The sequence below is a fragment of the Manacus vitellinus genome, unplaced genomic scaffold, assembly GCF_001715985.3.
Source record: "Manacus vitellinus isolate BGI_N305 unplaced genomic scaffold, ASM171598v3 scaffold_21_pilon, whole genome shotgun sequence".
Taxonomy (NCBI): domain Eukaryota; kingdom Metazoa; phylum Chordata; class Aves; order Passeriformes; family Pipridae; genus Manacus; species Manacus vitellinus.
Genome location: NW_021939546.1, coordinates 1,558 through 16,526, shown reverse-complemented (window position 1 = coordinate 16,526; position 14,969 = coordinate 1,558). Strand labels below are relative to the sequence as shown.

The following is a 14,969-nucleotide window of genomic DNA, read 5'->3' as shown; positions in this document are numbered from 1 at the left end:
CTTCTAAGGATGTCCTGGTCCCTGGGACTCAACTTCTCAGTTGGTCATGTCTTTCATAGGGGTGAAAGACCACAGGTAACCCTGCACTCTAGTTTGCTCTGTTGTAATAGCAGCATGCACTTCCCAGTATTTCTTCTGGGTATTTGGTTTTTCTTTGGTTCTTTTAGTTGTGCAATAGAAATGGCAGAAACATCCATCAAGTGGCAGTGTTTAGCCCTCTCAAAATTAGGAGGAGAAGAAGTTTTTTCCCACTTAATTTCTTTTTTCTTATTTTTGAATTCTAGGTAGCAAAATTCCTGCATTTTTGTATTGTGAAACAGATTAGAACAACAAGCTGAAATTTGTATTTTAGCATGGGTATAATTCTGTGTCTTGAAGGGAGAGTTTGCTTTGAACTTCTTCCTTTGATAGGTTGAAAAGGGCCTTCACTTTATGTAATAGGTTTTGCATTGAAAAGGCTACAATCTTTTGCCCTAAGCCCTCTGGAAAATTTAGGCAGCTCTATTAGATAGACAGTGATCTTAGATGAAGTTAAAATCACCTGTATGTGTATTTCTGTAACACAGATCTTTTATACAAACCTGCATTTCTTTCCTTATCACATGAAATGGTGGAGAAGAGTTTCTGACCAGCAGTCATCATCTAGCAGTTTGCAAGCAGTATGCTGAACAAAAGTACACAACCCTTAGCAAAACTATGCCAAGGTTTCATACCAATGCTGCTTCTGGCTTGTGAGCACTATTCCAAGCAAAACACTGTCAAAGAACCCAGTTCTATTATGTATTCATTGGAACAAGGAATAAGTTCTCATTGTAGCACTGAACTCCGCAGCCTATTCAAAACCTTTTACTAATAAATTAAAAGGCAATAGAATACTAAGAAATACCAGAAATTAACTTTTACCTGTAGCAAAGCAATTATATGTCTCTCTTGAAAGAGTTATGTACAAGTTTTTTCAGAGAGTTTATACTGACCACATTACACACACATGCTAAAGTAGTAATTAATTGTGTCAGCCACTGAGTAGTAACCAAAATCCCCCAGGTGTAATAACACCATTCAGAAGCACTCATCTACAGAGTAAAATCTAGAATACTATACATTTGGCTTTGTATCTTGCCAAATGAATCTATACAGATATTCCCTATACTGTAGTGGACTTTCTGTTTCCTGTTCCAAGTAAATCAGCTAATGGTTTCATGTTCATTGAAACTATCTCAAAAGTTTCCTTTGTTGCTAGATGGAACAGGAGATTCCAGCGAAAATCTTACCTAACCTAAAAACGGCTTATCTTAACTCTTGATGAAAGGCAGTTTAATTCTTCAGGATTTTCCTCATACCTCGTGTTTTGTCTATTCATGCCTGACTCAACGTCTAGGTGAACTGACATGGAGACTCCCGGGCAGTTTGCACATTCTGCAAGAGCTCTGCTTTGCCCACAAAGTGGTTGTTAGAGACATCAAGGTGTATCACCTACCTGCAAATCAATTTCTCTAAACAGGAGGCTCTGAACCTCTCAGGGCCCAGAACGTGCAGCGAGGTGCTCTGAATTCTGGGCCCTGTGCTGTTTGCCTGTGTTGTATCAGGTGTGGCTATATAAATATCGTCCCTTCCTGGACTCCTCTCATGTTTCATTAGTCCAAGACGTTGAGTAAACATTAGATTTGGATGCTTCACTTACTACCAAAGAACAAACTTCGATCATATTCCCGGAAGAACTCCAGTGTTTTGTTGGGCTGCCTTCCACATAGTCATTCAAATGGTGAAAAGCCCAAAGAACATATTGTTTCTTTTTGGGTGCTTTCTATTCCCTGTCCTGCCACTATGTTGGGGATTATCATCCCCAGGAAAGCTTAGAATAAAGGAAGCTGATCAACCATCTGCTGAACAGTGTGTACAAAACACAAGGTTCTCTGACCCTGGACAAAATCTGTCTTGATATTGGAGAATTTTGGACAGTCACAGAGGGTTTGCAGGAGCGGTCTGCTTCCCAAATATTTCCCCAGAGCTCTGATACTACACTGCACTCCAAGGCGCTTTCTTTCCTCCCTCAGGTTCCTTTGGGCTACAGACATCTCCCTGCTGTCTCAGCTCTGTTTTCGGCAGGATATTGGCTGATGATCAACAAGTGAGTGTCAGAAGGACAGTATTTTTCCATTAAATGTTCCAAGACTCTTTCAGGAGCCAGGCCCATGCAGCCCAAACTTAGGTCTATATTACTAGGTACCACAGTTGCTTAGTAACAGTTAACATCTTACTTGTCTTCCTGTGCATAGGCTAGAAATGTATATCATCACAGAGGCAGCCCAACTATGTACATGGACATGACAAACAGCATTATCTGGTGGATCTTCCCTAGGTTCTGAATACAGACTGAGGCGCCACACAAATGGGCAGCCTCTGTTCTTGTTACCTCCTGAACACAAGGCAAAATAAGAAAAGACCTCTCTGTTCATCCATGTGCCTCTTGAAACTAAGTATTCATGTTATCTGACAACATGTAGAATAATGTAAGCCAAACTATGCCAAAAAGGGTTCAACATTTGGGTTTAACCCTTACAAGATGCATTACTCTCACCACTCTCAGTTCATAGCCCAGTACCATTTTCAAGTAATTTTTCATCAGAGAGTTTGCCTCTTGTAGCTGAAATACAAACCACTAGTGGGACCAAATTCTATCTCAAAGATACATCAAGGTTGTTTCAGTTTGCTTTGCTCCGTGTCACCTTTGCCCAAGTTTTCAGTCTCCATGTACATACAGAACTGTGAACTATTAAGCTACTGCTCAAGGCTGGTTTTCCGGGTTGTTTTCTGCCTGATTCACCAACACTAAGTTTTCTTACTTGGATCAGTGTTATCTGGATAGGCTGCATAGACATCTATCTATGGTGGCTTTACCACCCTGCACCTCATACTCACTGTGTAGCATTTCCCAGTGAGACAATAATCCATCTGGGTGGCTCTTGCCTCCCTTTGCAAGTTATTGAATCTCAAAAGTTTTTGCAGTGACTTCTGAGGTGACTTTACTCCATTTTAAGAGGACTTCCATATTTCCTGTAGCATCTCCCAGTGCCACAGTAGGGACTTCAGCCCTCATGGGTTCACATGCAGAAATTGCTTTAAGTTCTCCCTTAAATTGCTGCTTTTCTAACTGCAATGTTAGGCAAGGCATTGCTATAATTGCTAAAAGCACTGCTTTTTGTGTATTTTCTGTTGGATTTGCTGCTTGTTATTAGTGGAGTTTAATAATTATTCATAGGATTTGTTATTAATTGTTGCAGTTGTTGCTCCAGCAGCATATACTATAGAGTTGGTTTTGCTGCTCCTTCTCCTTTTACTGCATCTTCTGGATCCACGTTTTCCCACAGTTGTCTGTGTTGTTCATGTTTTCCATCACATACAGGTAACCCAGCCCAAGCAACATTTGTCACAGCTCCAACAGAAAACTTTTCTGCCCCTATTACTAATCAAATCGGAAAGAATGAAATGTTTTAGTCCACTGCATGAAAAAAGGAATAATCTTAAGCACCTATGCCCTCTAGCCAATCTGGGGTCTAATATGGAGGGAACAAGCCTCAGTGTCTGTCCCCATATCCACCATCCCTCGCACTGCTCCTGCTACAGGTGACGTGACTGTCCCTGAGGGCTGGGACCTTAGCCAGCACTTGTCAGTGTCTGTGCTGCTCCTGTCTCCATCAGGCCTCTCCACCTTATTGCATTTGGAGACATCCCCTATGCCCTGCTGAATTCTCACAGTAATGACACCCTGGTTACTTAAATTCTCATGTGCAAAGGAAATATTTTGAAATCTCAGCTGTCGATCCATTTAATAAAGAACATCACTGTATAAACTTCTGCTCATTAAAAACAGACCTCCCATGTATACAATAGAGGCAAATAAGCAATAAAAGGTATCTAGTAATAAAAAAAAAGATGATACCTTGCTTAAGTCACATGGCTAACTTCAGTCTACTATAACAGATCAAAAAATCAAAAAGGAGTTTTTTCTTTTCTAAAACAGAGTTGTCTTTGAGCACAGACTTTTAATTAAACAACTTTTGAGGATAAAAATGGATTTTCAGTCAGAACAAAACTTGTTTTACTTATGTAATTATCAATCTTATTAATATTTACAGAAATACACACAATTTAATATATAAATATCCAAACTATTCTTTCAAATACAGAGAGGCCCTAGTAAGTTTGCATTTAGTTTAATTGGTTTCATTAATTCAGTCATTATTTGTGTCAGTGTGTCTCACATTAATTTTAAATGAGTGTAGCTAAGTACATGTTTAGAGCAGTACACCAAATACACAGCTTCACACAGACCTACTGAACGCAGTTGGCGTTTCTTGTTTCCAACAGCTAGTTTTCATTTTTCCCAGGACATTGTACCTCCTCCTTGCAGAGTGGTTTGGCCATGGTTTCTAATTGCGTGAGTCAGATGTTCTTCCTTTTCCACAGCCTCCCACTTTTGTATCAATCTTTTCCAGATTCATGGAGCAGAGAAATGTAAAGCATTTGAGAATCAAGCAATGCGATGAAAGATTCTAAATTTAAAAAATAATAGTCTTTTAATCTCTGCAAACAAACTGGCTGGTCTGTGAACTGAAAATGTATAACTACCAAAAAACAAAAACCAGATATTTTTTGATAGAAAGGGATTTTCTTTCTGTAGAATATGAATTTTAATTTAAGAACTTCCCAGTCATCTTCTTGGCATAGATTTTAAGCCACGGATGAGACGATTAATAATTTTTTCTATTCCCTAGCACACAAAATTCCAGTTAAAAAAAGAAAAAGTAAATCTAATTACTTCCCTGTATCAAATAGTCAGACTCATGAATAGTCAGACTTGGACACCAGTGAGGCCACCTGAACATGTTTCTTTTCCCACACTGGAGAAAGGAAAATCTTAATTACGAACAAATTATTACGGCAGAATGTGTTTCCCCTAATATGTGCAGTAAGTGTCTGGTTAAAAGAAAGCTGAACAAAGCAATTTGATCCCTTCTTTTGCCAGCTCTTTAGGGCCAGCACTTCAGCCTGTTAGTTTCTTAGAAATCAGCTTCACTGAGTTTTCCTAACTACTGTTGGTCTGACCATAATTGTGAGTAGGTACCAGGAATACCAGTCAATACCAGGAATGTGCTGATTTATTGCAGCTTTATTGCAAACAGAAAGCAGATAAGTAATGAGGAGACAGTGCACTAGTAGAAACTATTTTGAAAAATGAGGGGTTTGGCATCCAGTGATTTTTTTTTCAATTTCTTAAAATATGCTATTCGAATACAGACTTGGAAATATGTAGGTGAACTGATAAACTCTACTGCTGAAAAAAATGGTCTGGCTTCTGACCTATTATACTTGTGTCTGTTCTAATGAGGAAGTCATAAAGCTCTTCATTCAGAAACTGAAAAAGCAACAGCCAGCAGTGGAGAGCCCAACACTGCCTCAGGGGACCAAGCCCCACCAACAGGCTAATGAGAGTCATCTGTCTCAAATTAAATAAATATGCTGGAAATGGATGAAGACAGATGTTTTTTAAAGTCAAAGATACGGATGAAATCTTTCCAAACTCGAAGGAACTTTGCTCTCAATGTGTGATTCCTGTGTACCCAGAACTCTGCCAGAGGCCTCCCACTCCAGCAGTCTGTTCCAAGACCCTACAGGAAGACAGAATTTCTGGTTCTTCCAGAGTATTTGGAAATAACAAATTTCAAAACAAAATCTATTGGAAATATTGCAATTTATACAGAAAGATCTCTTCTTTATTTATTTGCAAACAGGTATGAAACAACCTCTAACCCTCTTTTCTTATGCAGCCCACCTTTATTCTGCCAACGGAAATACGAGTCTCAAGGCCAGGTGAGCTGTGAGCCTGATGTGCTCCAGATACCTGCTCTAGATGTGCTCTAGATAGGCTTGGTAACATCCATTTCTGGTAAGGCACTTCTGTTGAACCGTTAAGTCATGGAACAGAATAGCAACCTGGCTGGCATCTGATATTGCTGCAAAGTGTGACGGGCTGTGCAGTGGCAGACCTGGGCTGAGCAGGCACAGCTATGTCTGTGTCTCTTACCCACACTACCAGTAGTCCTGCATGGCAGGGTAGAAGGCACATGAGTAGTCCCTTTCCAGTGCTGGCATGCTCACCCCGAGCCCATGTGTGAGCACAGACTCATGTTCAGAGAGTCTGGATACACAGTTTAATTATACACACATTTAAACCACTACATAAGCAGAGCTGTCAAAGTGTAGTCTGAACATGTGGATAAATATTTATACTTAAAAGATGCCACTTCAGGAGAAGTCAACATAATTCCCACCAACAAACACTATGCAAAAAGCCCATGAAAACAGATTCATGACTTCAAAGTCAACAAGACTAAGTTTTCTCAGAGCAAATCTCTGAGCTGAGAGTTCTCTAAATCTATGACATCTTCATTGGCAAAAACGTGCTGGATGATTCTGAATGTCACGATACTGCAGAAAGACAGACATCCTGTAAGCAATCAGGCTCCAAAATGTCTAGCACATAGATAGCCTGAAACACCACCTGAAAGAATGCTCAAAAATTAACAAAGAGAATGAACCCCATGCATTCCTTATGGTTTGCATCACCAGGCAAACAGGCACACATCTTACACTATCATTACTAAACCACATAGCTTAAAAATTATTTAGTAGCTTAGAAAACGAGTCCATGAAAAATTACAATCTTAATTATAAGAGGCCATGACTGTGCAAAATATGTGTCCATATTTGTAGTGTTGTTGGCCAAACTGAGTGCGTGGTAGCTGCATTTAGTATTCTCTATCTTATTGCTTGCATGTTCTGGGCACAATATTATTTGCTAAACACAAATATTCTTCCTGTGTTAAATTTAAAACTGCTTGTGTATGCAATCCAAGTAGGATTTTAATCAAGTTCCCAAAGCTGAAAATCTTGATCACAATATTATTGAAGTTGAACTATCTCATACCATATTTACATATGCTACAAAAAGGATCAAACAGCCTCCTAATCCAGAAACTTAAGACTTCTGTCCAGCATCAAAACCAAAGGCACTGAAATTCCTTGAGAAATACTGTGTTATGTTATTTCTATCAAAAGTACAAGCAAATAGTCAGAAACGCTTTGGGGAGTATAATCACTTTTCATAAAGTAACCATCATGATTTTGAAACCTTGGTAGGTTCATAGAGTTTAAAGACACAGTTAAATACATACTCTTCATTTAAAACCAACCCCAAGTTTTAACTTTTTGGCTGTCTCTGCCTCTGAACCCAAACTAATTACTTTCAGGTAGCTCAGCACTGTAGTGGTTACTGATCATATTCCATAAAGTGTTTCTTTGCTGTGGTAATGTATAATAGGAAACAATGAGATGTAAGGGTATTTAGTATTCTTTCCCTACTACTAAACCACTATAAAGGAGAATGTGTTTATATTTGTTCTTATATTTCAAGGTATGTTGGAGAAAGCAAACCAAAGTACTGATACTAACAACAATATTTTTCATCTGAAAAACACCACAAAAGGAAAGTAGAGGTCTAGGTGGTACTGTCTTTCATTCTCAGAAAAGGGAACTGGGCCATGGGGAATTAAGTGCCTTGGTCAAAGCCACCTGGAAACTTTATCTGTCAGTTCTGCTGAACTGAGCTATGGTGCATCTATTTATATTTATAAACACATATATATTTATATTTGCTGTAAGGATAGGGCATATCTTTTCAATGTTAGCTCTGTTCAAATGTAGTTGTGAGAACCATGATTTTTTCTGAAAGTTTTGTAAAACAAACGTTCCATGAAGTGATAATAATATTTAATTGACTGTAGTGACACATCAAAGCAAGTGGTGCAAAGTAATGTGCATAATAAGCAAAACTCCTGGGTCAGTGGAGAAAGGCCTTTGGTAAAGGGATTGAAATCAACAAATATATGTTGATGTAGAGATTAGACAAAGTTTCTCTCATGTAAGAGACAAGGCCTAAAGGTTATATGACTTCAAAAGGTACTTTATTAAAATAGAAAAGTGTGTTCTCTTATTGTCACAGCTTTAGTTGCTGTTTTATATTTTAATACTGTATATTTCACTGCATTTTCTGATAAATGATAGAAAATTAAGTTCATATTTTTATAAACTCACCTCCAGTGTATTTAGATGTTATATACTAGATAGTATACTATCATAGTTTCCACATCTCAGTGTGTTTCTGGATACCTTTAGTCATGAATCTGTTTAACCAGCAAAAGAAACAAGACATGGGGGATCACCTGATTGTACAAATTCTTATTGTTACACTAAGATCTGCTTCTGAGGTAAACAAACTTTCATTTCTCCATTCTAGTGTCCTAAAATAACTGCTGTACTTGTGTCAATGTTTGTTCACAAACCTGTGTGAACAGATTTTTAAAACCAGCAACTTTCACTTTATTTTTCTTTATCAACTTTTATAGGAATTTAGGGTTCACAATGAATGCAGAATTAAGATATGGTAAGCTTTTACTGAAGTAGATAGAGAGCAGCTCCTCCCTTTTGATTTCATAGTTTTTTTCTCTATTAAATTTTCTATGACACAAAATTAACTATTTTGGTATTTATTTCTATCTTGTTACCAGTGGGCATTAAACCCTAAAATGTGTCTCTAATGCAGCTTGGTTGTATCATTTTTATACATAATATATTCTATTTATATTGCAGGACATGTGAGCTGTAACATTCAGAACTGCTGTATTTTGTCTCACAGTATGTACATGTATTAGCAGTATGTATATGTATACGCATGCTTGTCAAATACATACACATATGCGTAAATATATATGCACCACACAGGGGGAAAAAAGCTCATTTTCAAATTATACCTCTTCTTTCTAAAGGCAGCTTACTGCTCATTGCTAAGGAATGTAACAGTCCTATTCATAGCAATTTCTGACACAGCATTTAGTGTAACCATACAGAGACATAACAAGCAAAAGAACTGGAAAATATTTGTATAGTTATTAAGTGCTAATAACGCTGATAAAGAGCATGACTGCCACAGACATTATGCAACATGGAGTAGTAAGTTCTGTTTCTAAAGGATGTGGTTTGAAAGAATAGCAAATAGTTTGCAAGAGTTAGAGTAGAATTTTTTTTAAGGGGTAGCATTACTCAGCAAGTTTTACATGTAAGAGTCAATTTGCTTCATTTCTTTGGGGTTTTCAGATGCCCAATTTTAGCTGGCCACAGGGAGTATATCGTTCATGTTTTTTAAATGGGAAAAGGACACATTTAGGAGAAAGAAAAGCATAATAAAAATAACAACAATGACAACGCCACGAACTATTTAACTTCTGAAGTTTAAAATAATTTAGAAATGTGATTCATCCCATGTCAGAGGAGATACTAAAGGTAACTCTTCAGCTAAGTAGATGGAGGGAGGGGGGGAAGAAAAGGATGACAAACTGTTCAATCAACTTTGCCACAAAGAAAAATATATCATCAGGCTGCAGTCTCCTGCCTTGCACAGCAGTGCTCTGCAGAGAGTTTTTGGCCTCTCAGGCATGTTGCTGCCACTTGACGCAAATCACTCTAGACAGCAACCCATTTTTTGCCAAGTGTTTCCAGGGCGGATCATGGGACAGAGCATGTTGCCACTTGCTCTATGTGATTTCTTTCTTTCTCCTTCCTCATTATGGTTGTCTGGGCACAGAACCAAGGTCTGGGCATTTCAACACTCCATAGCTCCTGTGCTGTTCCCTGTTCTCACAGCACCCTGGTCACCACACCTGTGCCTGCCCTGTCCCAGGTCGGCAGCATCTGCGGGGCCTCGCAGCCGTCCCCTGGGACCCGGGGGCTCAGCAGGCACCCATGCTACAGAAGCTCTGCTGGAGACTGTTTTCTCTGTAGCCATGCAAGGGACTCACTGTATTTCTGGCCCATCCTTAACCTGATAGAATTGGTGGCCCGCTTCAGCCCCAAGCCTCACACCTCTGTGCCTGCCCTACATCTTAAGTGGTGCCATGAGCTGCACCTCCTCATTATGCTGAAGGTTCATTCTCATGTTCCTCCCTTGCCCCAGGTCTCGCTCCTTTGTGCCTGCCTTGCCAGTTGTCTTCTCACCACACCTGGTTCCAATCATCCTTCCAGCCTCGAAGCTTTACTCCACCATGTTTACTCTGCTTCCAAAAGAGCAGGAGGGCACAGCTCCTCAATGCTGCCCTGCCTGTCCTACCACCTCTCAGCCCAGGTCCCTGAAGCTCTGTGCTGCCCCCCTGGTACCACACCTCCTCCCAGTACTCCAGATTCTGTGCCTCCTGTCTCCCTTTCCACTTTAAGCTCAGTCCCACTGTCCTGTGTCATGACTGCTAGGTGGCACATATAAAATTGAACACAGACACTGCCCAAACCTCACTAATTTGTGATTTATGCTCTTTGGATGAACATTGGGTTTCTGCTTTACTAGGTGTAGTAATCTATGTGTTCTGCCTTGTAGGCATGAAATGAAATATAGGACAAGACTTCAGGTATCAGATGGTTGCTGGGATGACAGGTCTCTGCACTGACCTGTTGTCCTCACTCTCTACCTTCTCTAGCTGACTTGACATGATTCAGTGCTTTCTATATTATCCTTTTTATGGCCTGACCTTCTTAGCCTTAAACTGAGTCCACTGAGTACTGTGGTTATAATTATTCCTAAACTACAAAGAAATGCCTCTCTCTGAATTTCTTCTTGTCATTATGGCATTAAGTAAATTTTACATATTTATACCTGATTTTCTTTCCTTTTTTTTTTTTTCTGTTTGATTATTAAGTCAAAGTGTGAAACGTGAACTCCTTTCTAGTTTCAGATCTGACATCATATTGAGAGAGTTCTCATATACTGTCTAAGCATTATTTTTTATCATCAGAAGAAAACAAACCACATTTTATTTCTGGAGATAGGGTCTCTGACATATACTAGAAAAACAAACACCTTCTCATCTTGCTTTGACATGTCCTTATGTTACTTTAAATTACTACTGAGGATTGTCAAATCAACTACTAGGGTTTGCAAGGCAGTTCCAGTGGAGTCTGGATACTTCTTAATAAATACCTATGGTTAGAATCTTAAAACTCAAATGCAAATCCAAATTTCCTTCAAACTCTGAGACTCATTTGGTAGAGGGGAATTTCAGTTAAGTTTCAGACTACACAGAGAGAGAGTATAGTCTGAATAATATAGTTTTATTTTACAGAAATATAGATGGGCCAAAAATCTCAATTTTTCTTATTTCATTAGTGCATTGAGAACATTTTTGTATTAACAGAAGCATTTAATGAATGTTTAACTCCTAAAATACTTTGACCACAGACTTATTAAAACAATGTAGATCCATGTCAACTCACCTAGTAATGCAAAAATCAAGACACCATCATTAAAACGTATATTTTTATCACAAGTGAAATACTGACATCTTCATAGAGTTCTGAAAAAAAATAAGAACCAGAATGCCAAAATGCTGCACTTCATCATCATCAGAAAAAAACCCCTCACATTGAAATATTAATGATTCTAAAACATTTAATATCCATTTGCTTACATTTCAAATTGGTTCAGAATGAAACAGTATTCCCTTCAGTGTCTTCAGGGAGATGGAGTTTGAGGAATTTCATGTCCCTGTTCTTTGCATAGTCTAGTAAAACATTTCTAGTAAAAAAGTTATTAAAATGTATCACACAAGAATGTCAAAGGGGCTCATCATTTTCAAGTTTCACCAGTTGCATCCTGCAGAAAACAGCACTGGCTCAGGTGCCAGAGCTCAATTTGGCATTGCATATTCCACAGCATCTACAGTGAACTGAGTGCCAGCAGGACTGACTTATAAACATGTCTTGTTACTTTGGAAAGACATTTTTGTCTTTACAGGATAAATACAATTTCTCAGAAGGCAGCATTACTTACATATGGTTCCTCAAGCCTCGCTTCCCACAGTGTGTTCAGATAGCAATGTCCTGCAAATGGAAAAGCAGATCATGGTTATGATCACCCTTAGTGTATGGCTGCATCTTAAGTTCATTATTTCATCTTCTCCACAGCACCACCTCCTCCATCTGAGACATTTGTGTCTGTTTAAGCTAGTCAAGTCAACAACTCAGTATTGTCATGACTTCTTCAGGGCTCCACACATAACATGAGATAAACATTTTGTATTTACTGCTAATCATCATTCATCAAGTTGTTATTCTTGGCAATTATGCCAAGTCCATCCTTCCAGAGGAATAAACACTTGCATTAAATTGAACAAGGTTGGCCCCTGTATAATATAAATGAAGGAGAGTTAATGGCATGGCTTGTTTCCACTTTTATGGTTTTCCTTTGTTTTGTTTTAATTTTAAGCCATGACCAGGGAAGGCTGTTTGGAGTAGCTGTTTCCTAAAGAATACACTTTCAAGATGGTTGTTAAGTAAATATTTTGTAATGTGAAGATACTGCATAGCTCCTTCCTACATTATTTGCAGATTTTCAGCCCCATTCACTTCAGGCATTTTTACACTGTTTCCTAAATCAGTCAGCAACTAATTGACAGACGGATTAAGATGTTAACTGCCAATTCTGGAAATGTCAATTTCAATGTTACAATACTGTAACAGTAAATAGTAGAATGGGAAAGAAAAAGATTACTAGGCTAATTCTACGGACAATGAATAATCCACAGGATAATGACAGATCAACATTTTGACTATCAAACACATATCCTGCAAAAGTGCCGAAACCTTGATCAGAACACCTCAGTCAAAATTGGTCCAGACTCAACTGTTCATGTTTGGCATTCCCTTAAAGCCTTAGAGCAGAACACTTAGCACAGCAGATTCATTTTATACAGTTTATTAAATGTATGTTCAGTTAGAATATCCAAGTTTACTAGATTTTGGACCAGATGCTATATTTTCAAAGCACTATGGCTTGGAGGAGCTGGAGCATGAGGAATCTTTCTCTTCTGTTCCAGAGAGGCAAAGTCAGGTCCTGGAATATATTCTGGGGCCCCTTCTCTGCCTCATAAGGACCTTTGCAGCAGGGAAAACATTTGTCTTAATGCATGGATGAACATACTATTTAGTCTAGATTGGTGTTTGCTGCCTTTTCTGGTAAGGTGGCTGCTTGACCGCGTTGAGGAAAAGCCATTCTGTAAACCACCACTATTTGGTATTTTGAGGGAAGATAAGTAAGTGTTAATTGTTTGGGTAAGCACAGTGTTATTACTTTACAGCACTACAGCTTAGCTGTTCTACACATACTAATGAAAAGTACAGAGGATATAGATATAATGTGACTTTGAGCCTGTAGGAGCCTGTAGGCAGTCTGTGTTTGCCAGGAAGCACTGACAGCTCTGCTGACTGCATGCACTGCTGTGCCTATGTGCAGTGGACAGAGGAATAGTCTTCTATGTAGCCATTTTGCTTATTGCCTTCTGATGTCCTGCTGTCCTGCAGCGGTGCCTCTCAGTAACAGGCTGATTCCTGCCAGCCTAGAGTTCAACTGGAAGTATAGGCATACGGACACAAGGTTTATTTTTAATAGACTTTACTGAGTATATTTGTCCACTTCATCTCTTATTACAACAACAATTTTAATTCTTGTAAAAAATCCAGTCTAGCAGTTCCAGAGACATTTTCTGTCTGTCCAATAGGCTGTAATTACAGAGCTATCCCAATTTAGACCACCTGAACTGTGCGAGCCCCCTTTGATGGGGCTGTGAATCCGAGTAAGGCAGTTTCTATCATTCATTACTCCTTTATCTGCTTTTCCTTTGTTTTCTCTTTTCCAACTTTGGTGCAACAGGCTAAAAAAAACCATGAAGTAAACCACAGGAGTACATTAGAGACAAAAAAAGAATGCGTTGCATATTCTATTTTCTGTCCTCATTATATTGCGTCCTTTCAGAAGAATGAAGTAATGAGTCTGCCCATCTCTCATTGCGCCTGGCGCACTCATTTCTATGAATCAAAGCATAGACAAATAGTTTTGCATTGTCTGCTCATCTGTCCATTGTCTGCTCATAAATCCACCCCTCCTTACTGCCCTTGGGGCTGTTCACATTCATACTGAAAGTTCACAATTTCCTTGTCAGTTTAGAGAATTATACATGGTGAACGTGGCCATGTAGCCAAGTGATTACCAGCTGGTTCGTTATGTTTGCTTTCAGGAATGCCCTGAAACTAAAAATATCTGGTCACCTGTATCCTCACAGTACTATTACTTTCAGGTTAAATATGTGGTCCCAGTATACCGGTAAACAGGCCTATATATCCCTGGAAAAGATGCTGGCAAGTTGGTAGCCCGAGTCCAAATAGATCAGACATCAATGGTTAGGTTTAATATAGTTTTAACTGTCAGTTATTCAACTGTAATTTTAAACTATTAATATAGTTGTATTTAACAGGCTCTGATATAATTTTGTCATCACTGTTTAAACACGGACAATTCAGGCAATTATATCCTCAGTGTTACTAACTATATGCAGTATATTGACAATTACATGCTAATTTGTGCTGCTACCAATATACCGGTTACATTTAAAAAAGCACGGGACAAGTAATGCATATGCTTTTATATTTCCAGCAAGATGAGATTATAAATTAATCAATTTTTTGCATCCATTTTGCATGCAAGAACACTTGAGCATTTCAGTTTACCAGTATGGAATGTCTATTATGAAACTGTCCATCTAGTATTTGTTTCATAAAAGTTTTCAGACTCTTATCATCAGTAAATAACAGCCACAGCTGAACAGACAAGTTGGGTTTAGACCTGGTGATCAACAAACAGGAAAAAAAAAGGTTAAAAAATATGTATTGATTGAAAAATAGTACATTAAAAAAATCAGTTGCTATCATTTCATGAAGAGAATACAAGGCTGAATCAGTCACAAAAATCATAATCAGTTTTGTTATAGGAGGAAAATGTATACACAGTAACTACTGTAACAGAGGGTATCTCA

General features: G+C 38.6%; 1 protein-coding gene across 2 annotated transcripts in view; it reads right to left on the bottom strand.

Annotated features, from left to right (window-relative positions):
* F3 (coagulation factor III, tissue factor) overlaps positions 1 to 11,983 on the bottom strand; it is a 48,543-nt gene extending 36,560 nt beyond the window's left edge. Inside the window, exons 1-2 of one of the 2 annotated variants that reach the window (XM_029959692.1) lie at positions 11,933 to 11,983; positions 11,377 to 11,456 (exon numbers count right to left, since the gene is read on the bottom strand). The gene's annotated coding sequence lies outside the window, so the exon portion shown is untranslated. Of the gene's footprint in view, positions 1 to 8,154; positions 8,193 to 11,376; positions 11,457 to 11,932 lie in introns of those variants that run through there. The other variant, XM_018072267.2, reaches the window with a different exon arrangement.
* Between the last annotated feature and the right edge of the window lie 2,986 nt (positions 11,984 to 14,969).